Source organism: Trachemys scripta, chromosome 1 (genome assembly GCF_013100865.1).
Source record: "Trachemys scripta elegans isolate TJP31775 chromosome 1, CAS_Tse_1.0, whole genome shotgun sequence".
NCBI classification, from domain to species: domain Eukaryota; kingdom Metazoa; phylum Chordata; order Testudines; family Emydidae; genus Trachemys; species Trachemys scripta.
The window spans coordinates 35377662-35398256 of NC_048298.1; the positions used below are offsets into that span (position 1 = coordinate 35377662).

Consider the following 20595-nt stretch of genomic DNA (forward strand, 5'->3'; position numbering starts at 1 on the left):
GCCCTGGGCAAACTTGTATTTTGGTGTCCCTGGCTCCCACTGCTTCTCTGGGCTCCCCCCCATTGCCCTTGGACCCTGCTGTCTCTCCACCCCACCCCACCCATTGGCCATAGCCCCCTGCGGCCTCCCCACCTATCCCCCCTGACCCCTGCTGATCCCCACCTATCCCCCCTGGCCCCTGCTGCCTCCATTGGCTCTTCCCCCACCCATATCACCCCCATCCCCACAGCCTCCCCCTTCCCCCATTGCTGCGGAAGGTTGGGGCTGTGGATGGATCCTCTTCATCCTACCCCAGCATCCAGCCTTCCTCAACTCCCATCCCACCTCAGCCAGTGTCTCTTGTTCTTCTGTGACAGCCCTGCACTCTTGCCCTTTGGGAACCCTAGGAAAGGAGCATGGAGTCAAGTTGAGGAAGGGTGGGAAGGAGTGGGAGAGTGTAGGAGGGGTTGGGAGTTGAGGGAGGTGGAGGGCAGAGGTGGTCATATAGGGGAAGGAGGTTGGAGGGAAGAGGAAGATAGCGCTCTGCCACAAGTGCGTGGCCTTTTATGGCCCTCCCTCTTGTGAACAGGGCTCTGAACAGGCAAGAGTGTAAAGGCGTCAACCCCATGCGCCACCCATGTGTGCCATGTGGTTAGCTGTTGGAGATTGTGCTGGGAGGGGCCAGATCTGGGAAAAACCATGCTCTCCCCCTTACCGGGACACCCCCAGCTCTGCCCCGGCCAGGCGGTCCTGCTTGGTGTCCCAGCACTGCCTGTGCTGTGCAGCCTTCAGTGTCATTCAGCTGAAGCACAGCGAGGGGCAAGGCTGGAGGCAATGTGGGGGCCAGGTCTGTGTCCGGCTTCTTGCTTCCTGACCATGGTGCCCCTTTAACGATGGTGCCATGGACAGTCTATCACATCACCCTCCCCTAAGGCTGGCCCAACCTGAGGCCTAAGTTGTCCCTCTGGAACGTAAAAACAACTCTTGCAACAGAGGAGGCCACTCTGTAGTCAGAACTTGGAGTTGAGTCAGTTCTCCGTATTGTTCAGGATCCGGCAGATCTGGGTCTCAAAGGGGTCGTTGGGGAGCAGGAAGTGGACGGAGGACATCAGACTACTGACAATCATTCCATTGACAAAGTTGGATGCCTTGCGCACATCGGCAGAAAGCTCTTTAACAGATTCGAGCTATTCATCTTTGTGGGATAGGGTTACAACAAAATCAAAGTGAGCGAAGAAAAGGGACTAGTCGATTTGACATTAGTAAAGGAGTCTAGCAGTTCATAAGTATTCCAGGTTTTCATGGTCTGTCAGGACTTGAACTGGCAACTGGGCTCCTTCTAGGAGATTGTGCCATTCCTTGAAAGCCATCTTGATAGCCACTAGCTTCTTTTCCCAAATACTGTAATTTTTCTTTGCTGGGGTTAGCTTCTGAGAATAAAAAGCACAGAGGTGGAGTGCTTACGTCGGCCCACATGTTGAGATAGCACAGCACCCAAAGGGAACCTGTGCTCCCGACTGGAAGTTGATGGGGCAGTCATAGCTGCAATGAGGCAGTAGGGTGTTGGCTTTCTTTTTGTTAAACACATCAGCATAGTGTTGATATTTAACAGGAATCCCTGGAGCCGTTGGGAAATTCATGGAGGACTGAGTAATTCGTAACAGGTTTCTAGTCCCAGATTGGCTCTCAGGAAACAGAACTGTTGGCAAGGCAGGAAGTCAGAGTGTATCATACCTGACCATCAGTCAGGTCATTGGCAATGAGTCAGGGAGTGTCAAGAACAACTGGTGAATGTGGTGCATGAATTAACCCAAACTGGAGAGGTTCGTTGGTGGTCTCGAAGGGTATTTACTTCTAAGAGAGCTGTCTGCTGGATGAGTAATCCTGATGGAAGGAATGACTCCATCTATGGACTACACTAATTCAGGGGAGTCCTTGTGCTAGGTAGGGATATTGTATGTCTGGGCAAACTCCAGCTCTATGAAATTGCTTGAGGCACCTGAGTCCACCAGAGTCTGTAGGTTGGTATTGGGCATCACAGGGTTCCGGACCTGAAGAGGGAGTTGGAGAGGTTTTGAGCACTGATTGGACATCACTAAGCTACTGATGGATAAATGTTGGCCTGGGCTTCTGGAAAGGGGGAAGGGGACCAACCCATCCAGGACTTCCCTATCAGGGTTGGGGCTTGGCATTTCCCAACCCGGGCACAGATCAGACCTTAGCAAGGCAGCTTGATGCAATGTCCTGGTTACCCGAAGTATAGCCAGAGGCACAATGCCAAGCATAGGTTTTCTCCATGCCGGAGAGGCGGGGCTGGACCTGATCGACTTACATGGATTTGGGTGATGGAGAAGGGACTGGTGGGTGATGTGAGAACACCAGAGCTGGTAGGGCTGGCAGGATCTGGAAGGACCATCTTTTTTCTTCACAGAATTCAGCCAGGTGATCATCAATCTTGATGCATAGCTCAACTAAGGCATCAAGGCCAGATGGGGGTTCCACCCATGCCAGTTCATCTTTAGTATCATCATTTAGGCCAAGTCAGAAACAATATCACTGGCAGCCTCATTCCACTTGGTGTCTATTACCAAGCATTGGAACGCTGTTGCATATTTAGCAACTGGCTAGCATCCCTGCCACAACACCTGAAGTTCAGCTTTGCCCTCTACCTGGGTTATTGAAGATCACCACCATAGCTCTAATGAAGTCATCAAATTGTCCCAGAAGTGGACTTGTTTTTTCCAGGAGCACAGTTGCTCAAGAAATGGCTTCCCTGGTAAGCAGGCTGATAAGCAATCCCACTTGGGCTTGGTCAGTTGGGTACAACTGTGGGTGTGGCAGAAATAGGAACAGATTCTGATTTTGGAACTAATGAAATTGTCTCACTGGCTATTAAACTTGTCAAGCAGTGGGAGCTTGAGCTTTCTGGGAGCTGGGGTCAGAGGTGAAAGAGGCACCTCAGAACTTGAGCTTGCAGGACTGCTTTCTATGCCTACAGGGCAACTTGGGCCTGCAAGGTCTGTAGGGTTTCCACTATCCCTGTCAAAGAGGTGTTGGCCTTTGTAGGACATCTCACCCTATCAGCTCTAGTTCTCTTATTGTTTGGGTTGGGACTGCTCAAACTGTCAGTGACCAGGACATGGGCGGTCATGCCTAGTGCTTATTTATGAAGTTTGAACATCAGTAAGAAGTACCTGAAACTACATAAAGTCAGCATAAAACTGTGACTTAGCATGTAATTTAATCATTAGCATGTCATTTAATCATTTTATTTTTGTCAGGAGGGCTTATTAGGAATGGTCCCCAAGAGCTGAAATAAGAAAGCTGCCATAATGGTAAATTTCAATTAAATGCTGATCACACTAAGTTCGAGTTAATAATAACTTAGGGTCTTGATTATCAAAAAAATATAATTCATATTAAAGACAAAGAAAACAAAGACTTAAAGCCAAAAGGCTTAGGGGATCCCCAAATACTCTGGGTTCACCTGTCAATAGTTAACACCAGCTATTCCAGTCTACTGATCAAGATTCTAGGGGGTAGTCCCTGTCTTGCTTCATGTATTAGGAGTTTGAGAAAGCATTCAACTATAGTTAATAAGATGCTCAGCTTTTAAGAGGTAATAGAGTTAATCTCAAACATGTCTTGATCAAAATCTTTCGTTTATGTAGGCAGTCCATGTACAATGCAAGCACTCTCCAAGACAGATCCACATGAATGCAAATACCAGTGTTTCATAACTTGGAAAACATACATGTGTTGTTGGCTCTGTGCTTTATGGTAGTGAAGTTACTGTGTAGTCTTGGAGAAAGCAGAAGTGATGCCAGTTCTAAGGAAAAAAATAGAAAAATCATAAATATTTCAGTTTCCATTGAAAACTGTAAGTTCAGCACCAGATCGAGGTCAGGACTCCCCTGGCTTTGCTTTTGGAAGAAACAGTAAGTTATTCCTAATTACGCATGGCATTTTTGGGTGAGTGATTAGTTTAACTGAAAAAAAGAGAAAGTTTCTTTTCCTCTGTATTAAAAGGGAGGGGGGAGAATTTTCTGAAATGAAAAAAAATCAGAGTTTCTTCATTTAGAGTCAAACCAAAGTCCACAAAGGCAGAGTCTTTCTATTGATTTCAGTGGGCCATGGATCAGTCCGATAGGAACTGATCTTGCAACATGCTGAACACATGCAATTATCAGGCCCTCAGTCTTTGTAAAAACTAGCCAAACAAAAACACAGTAATAGTAATAACAAAAAATCCTTCCTGTTGGAAATCTTGTCAGCTTTACATGTACATATAAGAACATAAGAATGGCCATAGTGGGTCAGATCAAAAGTCCATCCAGCCCAGTATCCTGTCTGCTGACAGTGACCAATGCCAGGTGTCCCAGAGGGAGTGAACCTAACAGGTAATGATCAAGTGATCTCTCTCTTGTCATCCATCTCCACCCTCTGACAAATAGAGGCTAGGGACACCATTCCTTACCCATCCTGGCTAATATCCATTAATGGACTTAACCATCATGAATTTATCCAGTTCTCTTTTAAACCCTGTTATAGTCCTACTCTTCACAACCTCCTCAGGCCAGGAGTTCCACAGGTTGACTGTGTGCTGTGTGAAGAAGAACTTCCTTTTATTTGTTTTAAACCTGCTGCCCATTAATTTCATTTGGTGGCCCCTAGTTCTTATATTATGGGAACAAGTAAATTACTTTTCCTTATTCACTTTCTCCACATCACTCATGATTTTATATACCTCTATCATATCCCCCCTTAGTCTCCTCTTTTCCAAGATGAAAAGTCCTAATCTCTTTAATCTCTCCTCATATGGGACCCGTTCCAAACCCCTAATCATTTTAGTTGCCTTTCTCTGAACCTTTTCTAATGCCAGTATATCTTTTTTGAGATGAGGAGACCACATCTGTATGCAGTATTCAAGATGTGGGCATACCATGGATTTATATAAGGGCAATAAGATATTCTCCGTCTTATTCTCTATCACTTTTTTAATGATTCCTAACATCCTGTTTGCTTTTTTGACTGCGCTACACACTGTGTGGACGTCTTTAGAGAACTATCCACAATGACTCCAAGATCTCTTTCCTGATTAGTTGTAGCTAAATTAGCCTCCATCATATTGTATGTATAGTTGGGGTTCTTTTTTCCAATGTGCATTACTTTACATTTATCCACATTAAATTTCATTTGCCATTTTGTTGTCCAGTCACTTAGTTTTGTGAGATCTTTTTGAAGTTCTTCACTGTCTGCTTTGGTCTTAACTATATTGAGCAGTTTAGTATCATCTGCAAACTTTGCCACCTCACTTTTTACCCCTTTCTCCAGATCATTTATGAATAAGTTGAATAGGATTGGTCCTAGGACTGACCCTTGGGGAACACCACTAGTTACCCCTCTCCATTCTGAAAATTTAGAATTTATTCCTACCCTTTGTTCCCTGTCTTTTAACCAGTTCTCAATCCATGAAAGGATCTTCCCTCTTATCCCATGACAACTTAATTTATGTAAGAGGGACCTTGTCAAAGGCTTTCTGGAAATCTAAGTACACTATGTCCACTGGATCCCCCCTGTCCACATGTTTGTTGACCCCTTCAAAGAACTCTAATAGATTAGTAAGACATGATTTCCCTTTACAGAAACCATGTTGACTTTTGCCCAACAATTTATGTTCTTCTGTGTGTCTGACAATTTTATTCTTTACTATTGTTTCAACTAATTTGCCCGGTACTGACATTAGACTTATCGGTCTGTAATTGCCGGGATCACCTCTAGAACCCATTTTAAATATTGGCGTTACATTAGCTATCTTCCAGTCATTGGGTACAGAAGCTGATTTAAAGGACAGGTTACAAACCATAGTTAATAGTTCCACAATTTCACATTTGAGTTCTTTCAGAACTCTTGGGTGAATGACATCTGGTCCCGGTGACTTGTTACTGTTAAGTTTATCAATTAATTCCAAAACCTCCTCTAATGACATTTCAATCTGTGACAATTCCTCAGATTTGTCACCTACAAAGGACAGCTCAGGTTTGGGAATCTCCCTAACATCCTCAGCCGTGAAGACTGAAGCAAAGAATTCATTTAGTTTCTCCGCAATGACTTTATCGTCTTTAAGTGCTCCTTTTGTATCTCAATCGTCATGGGGCCCCACTGGTTGTTTAGCAGGCTTCCTGCTTCTGATGTACTTAAAAAACATTTTGTTATTACCTTTTGAGTTTATGACTAGCTGTTCTTCAAACTCCTTTTTGGCTTTTCTTATTACATTTTTACACTTAATTTGTCAGTGTTTATGCTCCTTTCTATTTACCTCACTAGGATTTGACTTCCACTTTTTAAAAGATGCCTTTTTATCTCTCACTGCTTCTTTTACATGGTTGTTAAGCCATGGTGGCTCTTTTTTGTTCTTTTACTGTGTTTTTTAATTTGGGGTATACATTCAAATTGGGCCTCTATTATGGTGTCTTTGAAAAGTGTCCATGCAGCTTGCAGGGATTTCACTCCAGGAACTGTACCTTTTAATTTCTGTTTAACTAACCTCCTCATTTTTGCATAGTTCCTGAAATTAAATGCCACAGTGTTGGGCTGTTGAGGTTTTCTTCCCACCACAGGAATGCTAAATGTTATTATATTATGGTCACTATTTCCAAGCGGTCCTGTTATAGTTACCTCTTGTACCTCAGATCCTGCGCTCCACTCAGGACTAAATCGAGAATTGCCTCTCCCCTTGTGGGTTCCTGTATCAGCTGCTCCAAGAAGCAGTCATTGAAAGTATCGAGAAATTTTGTCTTTGCATTTCATCCTGAGGTGACATGTACCCAGTCAATATGGGGATAATTGAAATCCCCCACTATTATTGAGTTCTTTATTTTGATAGCCTCTCTAATCTCCCTAAGCATTTCATAGTCACTATCACTATCCTGTCAGGTGGTCGATAATAGATCCCTAATGTTATATTCTTATTAGAGCATGGAATTACTATCCATAGAGATTCTATGGAACATGTGGATTCATTTAAGATTTTTAGTTCATTTGATTCTACATTTTCTTTCATATACAGTGCCACTCCTCCACTCCTCTCCCCCGCACGACCTGTTCTGTCCTTCCGATATATTTTGTACCCCAGAATTAGTGTCCCACTGATTGTCCCCACTCCACCAGATTTCTGTGATGCCTATTATAGCAATATCCTTCTTTATCACGAGGCACTCTAGTTCTCCCATCTTATTATTTAGACTTCTAGCCTTTGTGTACAAGCACTTTAAAAACTTGTCACTGTTTATTTGTCTGCCCTTTTCTGATGTGTCAGATTTATTTTTATGTGAATGTTTCTCGTCCGATCTGTCCCATACTTTATCCTCTTCCTTCCTCTCCTCCTGACTAAAACCTCTCAATATCTCCTCTAAGAGAAGTCTCTGTCCGATCCACTTGCTCCTCGCAGCAATCGGCTTTCCCCCATCTCTTAGTTTAAAAACTGTCTGCAACCTTTTTAATGTTAAGTGCCAGCAGTCTGGACAAATCTACTTTGGTTTAGGTGGAGCCTATCCTGGATATGAGTCGACAGTGTGCCCTTGTTGCTAAGAAGGCTAACGGCATTTTGGGCTGTATAAGTAGGGGCATTGCCAGCAGATTGAGGGACGTGATCATTCCCCTCTGTTCAACATTGGTGAGGCCTCATCTGGAGTACTGTGTCCAGTTTTGGGCCTCACACTACAAGAAGGATGTGGCAAAATTGGAAACAGTCCAGTGGAGGGCAACAAAAATGATTAGGGGGCTGGAGCACATGATTTATGAGGAGAGGCTGAGGGAACTGGGATTGTTTAGTCTGCAGAAGAGAAGAATGAGGGGGGATTTGATAGATGCTTTCAACTACCTGAAAGGGGGTTCCAAAAAGGATGGATCTAGACTGTTCTCAGTGGTAGCAGGTGACAGAACAAGGAGTAATGGTCTCAAGTTGCAGTGGGGGAGGTTTAGGTTGGATATTAGGAAAACTTTTTCACTAGGAGGGTGGTGAAACACTGGAATAGGTTACCTAGGGAGGTGGTGGAATCTCCTTCCTTAAAAACCTCTAAGGTCAGGCTTGACAAAACCCTGGCTGGGATGATTTAGTTGGGGACTGGTCCTGCTTTGAGCAGGGGGTTGGACTAGATGACCTCCTGAGGTCCCTTCCAACCCTGATATTCTATGATTCTATTCATATTCATAGATTCATAGATTCTTAGATTCTAGGACTGGAAGGGACCTCGAGAGGTCATCGAGTCCAGTCCCCTGCCCGCATGGCAGGACCAAATACTGTCTAGACCATCCCTGATAGACATTTATCTAACCTACTCTTAAATATCTCCAGAGATGGAGATTCCACAACCTCCCTAGGCAATTTATTCCAGTGTTTAACCACCCTGAATGTTAGGAACTTTTTCCTAAGGTCCAACCTAGACCTCCCTTGCTGCAGTTTAAGCCCGTTGCTTCTTGTTCTATCCTTAGAGGCTAAGGTGAACAAGTTTTCTCCCTCCTCCTTATGACACCCTTTTAGATACCTGAAAACTGCTGTCATGTCCCCTCTCAGTCTTCTCTTTTCCAAACTAAACAAACCCAATTCTTTCAGCCTTCCTTCATAGGTCATGTTCTCAAGACCTTTAATCATTCTTGTTGCTCTTCTCTGGACCCTTTCCAATTTCTCCACATCTTTCTTGAAATGCGGTGACCAGAACTGGACACAATACTCCAGCTGAGGCCTAACCAGAGCAGAGTAGAGCGGAAGAATGACTTCTCGTGTCTTGCTCACAACACACCTGTTAATACATCCCAGAATCACGTTTGCTTTTTTTGCAACAGCATCACACTGTTGACTCATATTTGGCTTGTGGTCCACTATAACCCCTAGATCCCTTTCTGCCGTACTCCTTCCTAGACAGTCTCTTCCCATTCTGTATGTGTGAAACTGATTTTTTCTTCCTAAGTGGAGCACTTTGCATTTATCTTTGTTAAACTTCATCCTGTTTAACTCAGACCATTTCTCCAATTTGTCCAGATCATTTTGAATTATGATCCTGTCCTCCAAAGCAGTTGCAATCCCTCCCAGTTTGGTATCATCCGCAAACTTAATAAGCGTACTTTCTATGCCAATATCTAAGTCGTTAATGAAGATATTGAACAGAGCCGGTCCCAAAACAGACCCCTGCGGAACCGCACTTGTTATGCCTTTCCAGCAGGATTGGGAACCATTAATAACAACTCTCTTAGTACGGTTATCCAGCCAGTTATGCACCCACCTTATAGTAGCCCCATCTAAATTGTATTTGCCTAGTTTATCAATAAGAATATCATGTGAGACCTTATCAAATGCCTTACTAAAGTCTAGGTATACCACATCCACAGCTTCTCCCTTATCCACAAGACTCGTTATCCTATCGAAGAAAGCTATCAGATTGGTTTGACATGATTTATTCTTTACAAATCCATGCTGGCTGTTCCCTATCACCTTACCACCTTCCAAGTGTTTGCAGATGATTTCCTTAATTACTTGCTCCATTATCTTCCTGGCACAGAAGTTAAACTAACTGGTCTGTAGTTTCTTGGGTTGTTTTTATTTCCCTTTTTATAGATGGACACTATATTTGCCCTTTTCCAGTCTTCTGGAATCTCTCCCATCTCCCATGATTTTCCAAAGATAATAGCTAGAGGCTCAGATACCTCCTCTATTAGCTCCTTGAGTATTCTAGGATTCTATGATCCTTCCTGTATAGGTTCCCCCTATCCCAAAAGTTTCCCCAGTTCCTAATAAATCTAAACCCCTCCTCCCTAAACTATCGTCTCATCCACGCATTGAGAGTCTGAAACTCTGCCTGCCTACCTGGCCCTGCATGTGGAACTGGAAGCATTTCTGAGAATGCCACCATAGAGGTCCTGGATTTCAATCTCTTTCCTAGCAGCCTAAATTTGGCCTCCAGGATGTCTCTCCTACCCTTCCCTATGTCATTGGTACCTACATGTACCTCCCCAGCACTACACATAAGTCTATCTAGATGCCTCGACAGATTTGCAACCTTCGCGCCAGGCAGGCAAATCACCATACGGTTCTCCCGGTCATCACAAACCCAACTATCTATGTTTCTAATGATCGAATCTCCCATTACTAATACCTGCCTTTTCCCAATGACTGGAGTTTCCTTCCCTAGAGAGATAACCTCAGTGCGAGAGGATACCCCAACATCATCTGGAAGGAGGGTCCCAACTATGGGAAGGTTTCCCTCTGCTCCCATTGACTGCTCTCCTTCCCTGAGCTTTTCATCCTCTTTAACAGCACAGGGGCAGTCTGACCAGAGGTGGGACAAATCTACAGTGTCCCAGAAAGCCTCATCAACATACCTCTCTGCATCCCTTAGCTCCTCCAGTTCTGCCACCCTGGCCTCCAAAGCCCATATGCAGTCTCTGAGGGCCAGGAGCTCCTTGCACCTAATGCACACATACGCCACCTGCCCAAAGGGCAGGTAATCATACATGCTACATTGAGCATAAAAAACACGATAGCCCCCACTCTGCTGCTGGGCTTCTGCCTGCATTTTCTCCTACAGCTACCTAGGTTAATGATAGTAAGTAGATAGATGAAGTAATTATGTTATAAAGTAGTCTGAATACTTTATTAATAATCTATGAATCTACTAAAACATTGGCAAGAAAATGATCTGGATGTTCTAACTGGTCTTTTCCATCTCTGACTTCTCTAATTGTATGAAACTGTTCTACTGGGAATTAAAATAACAGAGAAATAGCAACTGCAGACAGACAAACCTGAATCAAGCGCTCTTCCTCAAGTTGCAGACATATAGGATCTGATCCAATACCAGCCAGCTGAAGTCAGTGGAAAGCCTGCCCTTGACCTGAATGGACTTTGGATAAAGCAAGGAGAGTACCCTTTTCTCTGGTGGAATTTCAACCCTGGTTGACAAAGTCCTTAGCTCCTATCCTGTAAATGTGTAGGCTGGATTTTCAAATGATCCTGAGGAAGTTAGGCACATGAGTGCCATTGGAATTCAACTGGAGTTGAGCACCTAATTTCATTAGGTTCCTCTGAAAAGCTGACCCCTACGTAATTTTATGCATAATTTTTATGACTCTGGAGGGGGGAATGGGCCAGCTGGTAGACTTCAGAAAGAGAATTAGGGACAAGTTTATCGGATGGGCCCCTACTACACATCAGAATAGATCAGATTGGATCTGGAAAGGAATAGCAAGCTGTGAGGCCCCTCACAACACACCTGGCACCAGGCAGGGAAGTTAGTTTAGACAAGTACCTGAATGTTAAGATGCTTATCTAAACTGAATAGGAGCTCTTCATCTTATGAGATTCACCCATGAATTCTCTCTCTCTCCTTATCTGTCTCTCTCTGTCTCTCTCTCTTTTTGACTTCTTCTGTCCACTGAGCAGAGGTGTTTACTGAGCTGACCGCAATGCTGCCAAAAGGTAGATCTTTTTCCTAGGGGGTTACAGCTAATTCAGGACCTATCAGTGGGTGTGTCAGTAGTTTAAATTATTGCTTTGCACATGTCTATGCTGATTTTCCTCTATATCCTGCAATAGTCTTTTGCGGTGAAGAATTAATATTTAATTATTTTCTGTGCTAAGCACCAGATTCCAATGCCCTTACTCACAATACCTTGTTCCACAAGTAGTCCCATTGAAATCAAGGATGTAACTGCTACTCAGCATGTGTATAGGTATCAGAACCTGGCCCTAAATTATAATGTTGCTGTCACTGTAATTTTTTTTATCTACAACATAATTAATTCTCTCTCTCTCTCTCTCTCTCTCTCACACACACACACACACACACACACACAAAACTTAACTGTGAAACACTTTGGATTGCTACTCGTAACGTATCTAACACAAACCCACAAAAAGCAAGGAAGTGAAAAGTTAAACCTAACAGCACACAACCTTTACTTCTCTACTTGCAGGCTCACACTTTAACAATACCACAACTGCCGTCCAAAATTAATCTTAGAACCCTAACTCCGGAGCCACCACCTAGTGGTATTATTATTATTAATTATTATTATTATGCTTTTATTTTTTTCAGATAGAAAACAAAGGATTTATATAGTGTATTACTCTGACTGACTGATGGTTCTGGTAATATACAAACAGTACCAGGCACAGTGCACCTTACTGTGATGAATCCCACTGAGTTAAAATGGTAGTGAAAACTACACATGGTAGCCAGTCTTAGCAGGAATGGCTCCATCTGAGTATATAGGCTATGTCTACACTAGAGAGTTTATAGCAGGACAGCTATACCAATGCAACTGTGCCGCTATAAGATCTCCATGCAGCTGCTCTATGCTGACCGGAGAGAGCTCTCCCGTCAACATAATTAAACCACCCCCAATGAGCGGTGGTAGCTACAGTGGTGGGAGAAGCTCTCCTGCTGACATAGCGCTGTGCACACTACCACTTATGCTGACAAAACGTAAGTTGCTCCTGGGTGTTTTTTTCACACTCCTTAGTGATAAAAGTTTTGCCAGCATGCGTGATAGTGTAGACATGGTCTTAGATTCATATGGATTCTAATAAGTGCTACAGCATTTCTTATGATTTTTTGCTGATGTGAATTGAAAATAAAACAAGGCTTCTGACACTGAGTAACATGAATTCAGTTCACCATTAAATTTAGTCACAAGGTACCTGAAGCAGGCATAAGTACTTTACTCCCACTGATAACATAACGTGGTAATTAATTAGCCTCACTGAGGCTGTCTAATGACACAGCCACTAAAAGCTGAAAATCCCAATTCCTGATTGTTTGATTAGAAAACACTGGTACATTCTTTCTGTTATCAAAACACATATTTGTACATAATGGACAATGAGGCTAATTATACAAGTATCTTCTCACATGCTGACTCAAACTGGTTTAAATGTTAAAATAGGAAAGGAACAGCATTAAGATTCTAAATACTAGAAATGCTTCAATGTTGCCTTTTAATTAAAAGTTCAAATTTTTGAGAGAGGAGCTGGAAAAGAATGTACCATAATCTTACACAACAGCTAGGCTTACAAAACACAGCAGTCACATGAGCTTGTTTCCTGTCACACGCTGTTAGCATCAATGACATTGCTTCTGCCAAGTTCACTCGATCTATGCATGAAAGAGATGCTTGCTTTTCAAGAGTAATTTGCCCAGCAATACTGAAAACATCAAGAATTCCTTCAGAGTTAACAAGCTCCCCCAAACAGCCATTATTAATATGTGACCACACAGCTTAAGGAAAAACAAAATATTGAATTGCTGAGCTTGCAGCACTTCCTTTAGTTTACTTACAGATTTTGGGTGTATATGCGTGCACACACTTTTGACTGGTTTATCTTCCGTGTAATCCATTAATGCTTCTTTGAGTGATGGTCCTTCTGTGTATTCCATACCTGGGTACACATGCACACCAGGCACCCAAGCCTGGAAATGCTTCACAGCAGTGTCTGTTGCCACTGTTGACACATGCACAGTAGCTTCCCTCATGCTCCCAGCCAAGGGTATAAGAGACAGTACCGGTTGACACCTCTCCAGTTCCTTCTTATCACCGCATGTCCTGAGCCGGAATTGTGTCCTCCTTTACTCCGTGCATAACCTGTTAAGTAAAATCTTTGTAAATAGTTTTATACGTTAGCTTAATAGTTATAGTTAGTATAGTATATAGTCGGCATAGGATAGTTCCCTCGATTCCGTTCCCCCATTCTTTGGAAATCCTCCCCTGTCCTGGGACTATCCCTAGAATCCCAGGATTCAAGAATTGCTTCTCCTGCCCTCTCTCCTCCATCAGTGATGAGCATCAACGGTGCCTGTACTGCCTGGGTGAGGCACATATATCTGTGAAGTGCAGTATCCCTGTTAATACTTCCCACTCAAAATTAGAAAGGCTTGAGAGCTCCAACTAAAAAAGTTCCTGATAGAAGAGGCTCTGACCCAGGCCTGGAGACCCCCCGTACATTGTCCTGAACCAACCAGCAGTTCCCTTCCAAGAAACAGCATAGGAGAGGAGCCTTTACCACTGAAGCTCAAGGATTCCTCCTACAATTCCCATAAGAGTAAGGGGCACTATCATGGGCATAAGGATAGATCCCATCAGAGGACTGTCCATAAGAAACATGTTTCCTCCCCAAGCATGTTCATGTTGGGTGAAATGTCATGTATGGAGCCCATGGAACCAGCTCCACCAAAGATCCCCAGACTGGAGAACAAGACAATCAAAAAAGAAGGATCTGCGATTCCAACAGTGACTGTGGGACCTAAGTGGAAAGACAGACATTCACCAGTTATGAGTGCAGGTTTGGCCTCATCATTGGTACCACCTTGTTTATTCAAAGAGCAATTGGCTGTGACAGATGAGCTGGGTCCTTCAGGCATTTCTGGAACTCCCTGAACTCCAGGCTGTATGGAGACATTTGTAACACCAGAGGATATATTCCTCCCCTACCTGCAATCTCCACTCCTTTCAGGTATTGCCTTCCTGAGAGACATCCTTACTCCAGAGGAGGAAATGTTACCAATGTCTCAGAGGCAGTTCCATCTCAACCCATTGGTCAGGAGCCCAGTTCCGTTCCTTCCTGGATGAGGGGTGGGTAGTAGCAAAGATGGCTCTCCAGGCTGTGGTATATGCCATAGGTACAGCATCTAGAAGTTTGGCTATAGGACTGATCATGCAAAGGGACTCATGGCTCCAGTTGTCGGGCTTTCCTACAGAGGTGCAAAACACCATTCCAAGACCTTCCCCTTCAATGAGACCAACCTTTGTAATGAAAAGATGGACAAATCCCTGCACTCTCTAAATGACTCAAGATCCACTCTACAATCCTTGGGGATTTACAATCCAACCTCCAAGAGGAGACACCAGAGACAGTCCTTTGGACCATGACCACCCCCTTTGCAGCATCCACCTGAGCTCCCATATAAATGACAGAGGATTCAGAAATCCCATTTCTCAGCTCTCTCTACTGCCACAGCCTCCACTTACTCCCAACCATAGGCCAAGGGCCATTTTTGACATACAGGTCAAGACCTGGGTACTACTACTTTGCCTTATGTCATCTGCAAGCTTGGCTCCACTTGACCTACCGACCACACAGGGATCTCATCGACTCCAACATCACTGTTCCCATAAGAGTTCTCACCTCCCTCACTTGGTGGTCCAACTCATACAAAGTCATGGTAGGGGCTCCCTTCAGCGTTCCCTTACCAAGGGCCACCATCCTGACAGACACCTCTCTTTCAGGGTGGGGTGCTCAGCTGGACTACCACCCTGCTCAGGGTAACTGGACCCCAAAGGAGGCCAGGCTACACATAAACTTACTGGAACCAAGAGCAGTCTGCCTTGCATACAAGGCCTTTCTACCTCTCATATGCCGACTCCATGTACAGTTAATATCAGATAATATCACCACAGTGGTCTATATAAACAAACAGTGAGGTGTGAAATTTCATCCCTTCTTCCTGAAAGCAGTCAGACTTTGGAACTGGTGTATCAGAAATCACATTAAGATACAGGCTGCATACCTCCTGGGTGTTCACAACTTTCTGACCAACAGGTTAAACAGAAGCTTCTCTGGAGACGACGAATGGGCAATCCATGACACAGTTCTAATTGACATATTTGCACAAGGGGGCACTCTGCTATGGGACCTCTTTGCATTCCAGACGAACAGAAAGCTTCCCATGTATTGCTTCAGTGGAGCTCTAGGCTATGGGGATTCCCATGGTGATGCTCTCATGCTTTCCTGGACGGATGACCTCAGACATGCCTTTCCTCCCATCCCATCCCCCTGCTACCAAACCTTGTACACAAGGTCCAGAGCAACAAAGCCATCATCATCCTTTTAGCATCCTACTGGCCCAGACAATTCTGGTTGATGGAACTCCTAATGATGTTTGTGCACCCACCTATGCGGCTCCGCCCATTTCAGGATCTACTAACCCAGGATAGAGAGAAAATCAGTCACCACTCCACCTCATGGCCTGGTGTTTGGATGGGCATCAGAAATAGAATGATTATGCTTGTCTCTGTTCAGGAAATACTTAACCAAAGTAGAAAAGATTCTACTACAGCCTGCTACTTGGGTAAATGGTGCAGCTTTTCAGCCTGGGAACATTGCTACCAACATTCGTTTGTTACGGTGGGCATCCCAGTTATCCTAGACTATCTCCTCTCCTTAAAGACTTCAGATCTGGCCTTTAGTTTGTTATAGGTTCACCTAGCAGTGATTAGTGCCTTCCTCTCTCTGTTGGAGTGACATTCTGTCTTTACATACATACTGACCCCAGCACTACCTCTTCTCCCCAAGGCCCTGGCCCTTCCGGGGGCCCGGAGTCGGGCCCCTGTACCAGAAAATGTTTAATATTACTTTCACCCTGTCTGAAGAGAGACTGGAGAGGTGTGAACCTACACGCCCTCAGTTGGGAGCATGAGGGAAGCTACTGTGCACTATGGGTCAACCGACACTGCTTTGAAGAATTTCTGGACTTGGGTGCATGGTGCGCATGCATACTCCCTGTGGAATACAGATAGGGACCACACATTTCAAAGAACCACCATTTACAGTAAGTAACCTCCACTTTCTACATCACTGCAATTCCAGTGTTCAGTGCTATTTGAAATAGATGACAGTTTCTTCAAAGGCAGAGTTATTTACAGGAAATGCAACAATCCAAAAAACAAATGCCACGAAGTTGGGATTTATATAATTCCTTCCAGGTAATAAGTAAAAATATTTTTCAAAGCTAGGATGTGAACATTTGCTTAAAATACTAAACACAATGGGTCAAATTAATTTGTCTTTTGGTGTAAATCCAAGTAGTTTTATTACATTAAGTGGAGCTACTCTGTATTTACATTTAAATGAGAGCAGAATTTGGCCCAATTTTAGCTCAGAACAGCAGCACATTAATATCTTCATATTTGGTCCATATCAGAATCAAGTTCCATTATTTATATTTGATTGGAATGCTTTCTGTAGCAAGAGCAGCATAAACAATAAAGATATGAATTAATCATCTTCCTTTATGAACTTTCCAGGTCAATGAAGAATATTATTTAGCCAGTGTGCTTCAGCAGGAGTTGAAACATCTAATCAAAACAAATACAATAATCAGCATAATACATACAAAGATGTACTGAACAAAGTAGAAGATCCTTTTAGAAGTGAAGAGAAGGAAATTCTGATGCATTCTTATTTACAATATTTGTTTTTCAACCTAAAATTTATCAGACTGATCTTAAAGGTAAATATCAAAAAGAAATAACTGGGCTTCTATTGTATGTGACAAACACATAACCACCTAAAAAAATCTACTGTAACTTGGCAAGATCAGAACAAATAAAACACTTTATTGGGTTTCTCCAGAAAACTAGAATGCCTGAAAATACTGAGTAGCTGTAGATTCGGTGCCTTGCACCAAAAGCTAGCAGACTTTTAAAAAATGTAATCTGGTTTGTACAATGATGGCCCAGTTCTGCTCTTGGAAGGGTAAGTGGAGCTCCAATGGAACTGTTCATTTGAGGGCACAATTTGGGCACCATACCAGGAAAAAATAGATTGTTATTTCTGTCTTCCAAAATGGTGGGATTAGACATTAAAAGAACAAGTTAGCTGGGATTTAGGGCCCATTCCTGCAACTGTTTCTCATCTGAGTCCTTACATATGGTGGGCTAGATTGTGAAGAGCAAAGAGTCTTTCCCCATCATACAGCCCTTGTAAGTCTGGAATACGTTGGCTAGGCTGCAGGGAGTAAGATGTAGCTCTAGAAAGGGCATATAGAAACAATATCCACTTGTTCCTCCAGGCACTGAGGAACTCCAGTGCACCCTCTGGAAAAGCATGGCTTTGCCCTATAATTAAGGCTATGTTTATGTCATGGAGGTCACGGAATCCATGACTTCCATGACATTCTCTATTTCAGCGCCAGGTACTGCGGGACTCGAACTGGCAGCCAGTGGGGCCCAGACAGGGTTCCAGTGACAGGCGACAGCAGTGACAGGGGGCCCCCTGCAAGGTTCCAGCAACAGGTAACAGACTCCTGAGGGGGCCTTCTTCAGCGTTCCAGAGATGGGTGACAGCCTCACAAAGGGGGAAGGAGGACGCCTCAGGTGAGTGACTGGGGGTGTCCCATTTTCTTTTTGGGAAATATGGTCACCCTGCAGCTCCCAGCCACTGTGGGTGGAGGGGGAACCCCACAACTCCCAGCCACTACGGTGGCAGGGGAAATCATGGAGCCACAGCAGCAAAAGTCACAGACAGGTCACGGCTTCTGTTAATTTTTTGTTTATTACCCATGACCTGTCCATGACTTTTACTAAAAATAACCATGACAAAATCTTAGCCTTACCTATAATCTAATTGCTTGGAGGGATAGTTTAGCCATAGCTGTGTAAAATAGCAATGGGATTCCTATGGTTAAGGAGATTATTTGATTCTACCTGCCAGTAAAATCAAATGATCTTTTTAATACCTATTCAAGTTAGAAAAACATTACAATAAATATTTCTCATGAGTAAAAACTTTCTAATGTGATATTCCATAGATTAATTAAGTGATCTGAGTCTGATCCAAAGCCCATTGAAGTCAGTGGAAACACTCCAATTGACTTCAGGCCCTATATGAGAGCAATATATTGAGTTGAACAACATGATATTGTAGGTTAAAGAGGGACTTCCACCCAGGACAAACTTGAGATGTGTATACAAAAGCATATTCCTTGCTCAAATAATAATTTATTTCCTATCTGCCCAGTGTCTCCATTACTTGATCCTGCAGATCAGGTCACAGGGCCTGATTTCAGAGGCACCGAGGATCATCAACTTCAGTTGAAGTTAGGGTACGTTTCATTAGCCAAGAGAGAAGCTGAATGCATGATAAGTTGAACAAGTGAATTTTATTAAACCCTGTAGACTGCTCTGTCCATGTGGCTTGAGTTGCTTCAAACCTAACTTACCATGTTCCCTGTCACCAAGTCTCCTTTCAATAACAATCCCTCCAGGGAACATGGGCCCTCTGAGTCCAATTCCACTGATCCTGATACATCTTGCCTGTTTTACCAACATTTTAATGTATCCATTGAAAACAAATAATTGACATCCAGAGTCCTATCCTTCAGACAGAGATTGCTAGCATATAGCCAAGTTGGAGTCTTGTCATTACCACAGACTCAGCTGGTTACATAGTCTTTGAGATAGTTTGGTCTCCTCAACAGGCAACCACAGAAAGTGTGACCAATCTCTGTCTCCCTATCACCTGTTTCCGAGTCTAGTCAATTATCTCTCTGAAGAGTCTCATCCCTTTCTGTTGGGTTGGCCTCCGACGGTTCCATATCTTTTTGTTCTGTGATTATCTCTATTGCTTTAGTAGGTTCTCAAAGGTATTGTTTCTGCTGGCTGTCCCTCTTGCATAGTCACCTCATATGATCCGTGTGTTACTGCACCCATCATGACTCCATTAGTCCACTTCTTTTGGTGTCTCACTGATGCCTGGATCATCACAGGAATGCCTGTCTCCATGGACAGTGAGTCCTTGGTTGACTTGTCAGAGTCTAGTGCCTGCTTTTGCTGATTGCTGGCCATCTGCTCTTGGTGGTTTCTACATTCTTCTGCCTGCAACAGTTCTCCCCTCATCAGCAGTAGGATTTTGGTCCCTTGTCCCATCAGTGTTCGCAATGGACTGTTTTGGCACCCCAGGTTGAAATATTCTTTTGTACCAAAAATGCTAACAAGGGGTCTGAACCAGAAGAAACAGCTTTGTGTAACACTCTCTTGACTGTTTTCACAGCTGAGGCCACCTTACTATTACTACGTGGGCATGCTGGGAAAGAGGTGTGGTTGAACTCCCATTTGCAAGCAAATTCCTTGAATTCGTCTGAGGCAATTTAGGATCCATTAATATGTGAAGTTTCAGAGTAACAGCCGTGTTAGTCTGTATCCGCAAAAAGAAGAACAGGAGTACTTGTGGCACCTTAGAGACTAACAAATTTATTAGAGCATAAGCTTTCGTGGACTACAGCCCACTTCTTCGGATGCATATAGAATGGAACATATAATGAGGAGATATATATACACACATACAGAGAGCATAAACAGGTGGGAGTTGTCTTACCAACTCTGAGAGGCCAATTAATTAAGAGGAAAAAAAAAAAACTTTTGAAGTGATAATCAAGCTAGCCGAGTACAGACAGTGTGATAAGAAGTGTGAGAGTACTTACAAGGGGAGATATGTGAATACATTGTCCAGAGTGCCATATCTCATAAAGTGGACATTCAGTTTGCCAGTCACTGATTGGGCAAATGCCCACTCTCCTTCCTGGGTTTCAGAGCCCACGCTACAGCCCTAACTGCAACTTCAAAGCACTGTCTACACAGCTATTTTTAAAGCACTAGAGTGATCTCCACAAATCCAAATCTGCCGACCTGAGCTAGGAGGCTTGTTTCCATGGGCTGTGTAGACATACACATAAGAACTTCTGATTTTACCCACAGTCTCATGTTTAAGCAGATATTCTTTTTCCAGGAGGTCAAATAATATTTTTAAGTTCACACTCCTAGAGGGGTGTCAGTTTTCTCAGTGAT

General features: G+C 43.5%; 1 long non-coding RNA gene across 1 annotated transcript in view; it reads right to left on the reverse strand.

Moving 5' to 3' along the window:
- The window catches only part of LOC117867718, a 28061-nt gene extending 14620 nt beyond the window's left edge, over positions 1–13441 (reverse strand). The window contains exon 1 of the long non-coding RNA XR_004643482.1: positions 13314–13441. This is a non-coding gene — a long non-coding RNA (uncharacterized LOC117867718). The remainder of the gene's footprint in view (positions 1–13313) is intronic.
- Positions 13442–20595: the final 7154 nt, after the last annotated feature.